The sequence below is a fragment of the Micropterus dolomieu genome, linkage group LG18 (genome assembly GCF_021292245.1).
Source record: "Micropterus dolomieu isolate WLL.071019.BEF.003 ecotype Adirondacks linkage group LG18, ASM2129224v1, whole genome shotgun sequence".
Lineage (NCBI taxonomy): Eukaryota > Metazoa > Chordata > Actinopteri > Centrarchiformes > Centrarchidae > Micropterus > Micropterus dolomieu.
The window spans coordinates 3,727,433-3,730,924 of record NC_060167.1 but is presented as its reverse complement, the minus strand read 5'-3'; the positions used below and the strand labels follow the sequence as shown (position 1 = coordinate 3,730,924).

Here is a 3,492-nt window from a genome sequence, read left to right as displayed (position 1 = left end):
AGTTTCTATGGCTCTAGGAATAATTAGTTCATCCAGTGTTTAAAGTGCATAAAACAGCTCTGCCAGCCTGCTCAGCATTACTGGAGCTTCACAACTACGAAAGGATTTGAACTGGTTTTCTGCCACCGGACTCCTGAGAGGGAAAGCAGGCAGTGGACCAAACCACTGTGAGGCACGAGAGGGGGGACTCAAAATGTTTCTGAACTTAAAAAGCACTTTTACTGCCCCGTTTGCGTTTTTATTGTTTTACTATTTACACAATTATTATAAGTATATATGTAGCCCGTCAGACCGAACGAGATGTTTATACCGGCCTTGATGCAAGGCAGGAGCAGCCAGCTACTTTAGCACGGCTCTACTGTTGTTTGCTTCGTAACGTTCAGTTTAGATTTTTAGTAATTTTACTGATACTCAGGTGAAAGTGTCTCCTGGTGTTTTGCTCTTTCTGTGTCGGAGTTTGCTCGCTCTTGAGTTCGAGCACACGCCTGGTTGCACTCTAAAAACTGCACCGCTAGTGGTCGCTGAAAACTACATAATGCCCCTTTAATGAAAACTCTCACCAACAAGTAGCTGAATGTTGAATATCTGTCTTGGCTGAAGAAGTGGAAAATCACAGGTGTAGTTTCCACTGTCGGTCACCTTCGTATTTCTGATGATGATGGAGGCGTTGCCGTACTTCAGTTCATCTTGAAAATGTGAGACGCGACCTTTGAACTGCTGATCTTGACCTATACGGCCGTTATTATAATGAATTCCTGCATCATAAAAGAAAATCTCCTTCGGACCATCTTTCTTCCAGTCAAAGAGTTTCTCCTCAGCGTTCTACTTGCTGCTGAGTGAACAGGGTAAAATGGCGTCACTCCCTTCTTTCACAACCACTCTGACGTCACCCGACCCTGAAAGAAGAAGATTATTTTAGTCATTCTGTTCAAATAGAGATCAATCAGGTTCAGACAGAACATCAGATAACACATTTACATGTCACCTCAATGACTCTGAAACACCAGTTTTTAAACACGTTAGTTAGTCGGCACATTATTTATGGAGATTTTTCATGTTGGCGTCATTTAAGAATATTTAAGCTGACATTAGACAGTAGGGCTGTTTCAGAAAGCAGGTTCATCAAACTCTGAGCTGATTGAGCCTGAGGTGGGAAACTCTGTTCCAGAAAAGACGATCAGAATAAGTTCAGTCAACTCTGAGTTTGTTGAAGATGGAAGTGCATGTGTAGGCATAAAAAAAAGCCACCGTCAATGGAGCTCCGATACTACGATTCACCATGGCAACAGGTAAATAAAGAGGCCCCATTTTAATTGCGTGGAGCTAGAAATATGAATGCGTGCCAACGCGGACCATGATAGGCTCTAAAATGCAGGAAGAGGGAATCAATAACTTCACAATATAACATTTTAAACACATTTTAATTTTACGCTACATTTGATTATTTTAAATCAGCTGTAACCAGATGGAACAAAATGCCCGTGGAAAAACCTAAAGATGAAAATATTAATCAAACAGATCAGAAGCAGTTTTCTTCATTACTTTGATGCTCTGTTAGAAACAAAAGCCTGGTTTTAAGAACAGGTGACAAACACCAAAACTGCAAAGTGTTGTTTTCTCTTAACTCTTCATACAAACAACAAATCAGAAAGTGTCTAAATGAAAAACTAATGAAAAGAAACAAAACCCCTTTTATTCAGTCAACATTTAGCTCAGGGAAAACAAAACGCACACAAACTAACTTTGGATGGATGCACTTTTGTTTGGGCACAATGTTTTTTCATGAACTACTAGAAGAAAGATTCTTTTTTCCACAAAGGCAAAAAGTCAAACAAGTTCAAATAAAGTAACTTAGTGGTGATAAACATGAACATATGTTTTGTCATTTACATCAGGACATAGATTTGCATCCACATCACATTTAAATGTTGTCTTAAAGTCACCTCTTTCAAGAACACTTCCTCTGAGCCGCTAACATCCAGCCTGCACTTCCTGTGCACTTCTTCTTCATCTCTCTCCTTAACATGTGCTTGTCTTGACGGCACCATTTGTTAACTCCTATTGCTTCCCACAGGTATTTACCCCAGTGACACCGTATGCTTTAATATCTCTTACTAACATCTAGTGTTGCTTGTAGATCTCTCTGACCTGATGCTTCTATGTTGTTCCTCAGATGTAAGTCGATTTGGATAAAGGCGTCTGCCACCTTAGATACAGTAGTTATTGATGACAAATCCAACCTCAGTAACTACAGTGATCTCTTTACAGATGAAGTCCATGATACTGAGTTTACTGGCCGTTACATTTGTGGTTGTATCAAACACCACATTGAATAAAATCACTCTGACTGGAGAGATATTTTCAGATTAGTTTGTAGTCACGTCTGACCTGCAGTGACCTTCACGTTTGGCCAAATTGTACAATTACAATTTACAATATTTGGTAACTGTTCTCTCCTTTTGTAGCTAACCTGGCCAATGTGTCTGCAGCTGAGTTGTATGTAGTGATCACTGCTTCAGTGTATTTGCAGTCTTACAACACAGTCAGTAACCCCAATACAAAACTTCAGCTGAAGGGCTGTTGTGTCCATGAGCAAGTGATGCACATCTAAATAGCTTATAATTTCCTCCACCAAGAAGATTTCACATCATTTGGGACCATTATTTTTACCATGTGTGTGAACAAATAGTTGGAAATGCAGCAGATAATAAATAAACAACAACAGCCAGAAAGCTTAATGACTAAACTTTGTCTGGAGAGGAACTATAACCAATAGATTTTGAAAAAGTTTTTTAGTTTTAGTTTCCATCCTCTCTCCACAGTGATTTTACATTCATGACACAGCACCCAAGCCGTTTTGGGCCCCACATCAAGCCTTTAACGGCAGGAAAACCCTGTTAATATGACCTCATAATCATTGTAGATAAGACAGTTCATGTTTGCCTTTTGTGTCTCAATGTAAAACTTCTTTAGCTTATCTGTAGAAATTAATATGAAAATAGGCAACATGAGAACCACCTCCCTTAATTACCAAGCATTTCATTTGCACAATAATCATAAAGAATCGTCTCCTCTTTAGTTTAAAATGGCTAGTTTCTTTCTCATGTATGTATTTACATTTACTCATTTAGTTTCATGCAGTTTTGTCCAGAGTGACCAGAGCTCACACGCCTCTGGAGCAACTTCACGTTGTGTCATCACGCACATAGAGCCATAAACATAATGGTTCCTGTTGAGCAGTCAGAAGCCAGGGGGGAGGGGCTATGACAGTGACGTTAGCTGGCAGTAAGCGTCTCCCTTTTTCTAGTTCTGTGGGAAACGACAGTCTTCTCTTAGTCTTGAGAAACTGACACCCTGTAGCCTAAAGCACATTTACTGACAGAATATTTTCCTCTGCTCGCGTTCACCGTCACTTTCTGCCGCTCAGACAATCAAACACTTGGAGTCACGCAGCTCTAACAGCAGCTTTTCACTTACTGTATGTTCCGTATA

The 3,492-nt window shown here is 39.9% G+C and overlaps 1 protein-coding gene across 8 annotated transcripts in view; it reads right to left on the bottom strand.

The window, feature by feature from the left end:
- The window catches only part of LOC123987035 (butyrophilin-like protein 10), a 44,981-nt gene that overhangs the window by 13,548 nt on the left and 27,941 nt on the right, over nt 1–3,492 (bottom strand). The gene's annotated exons all lie outside the window — the stretch shown is intronic.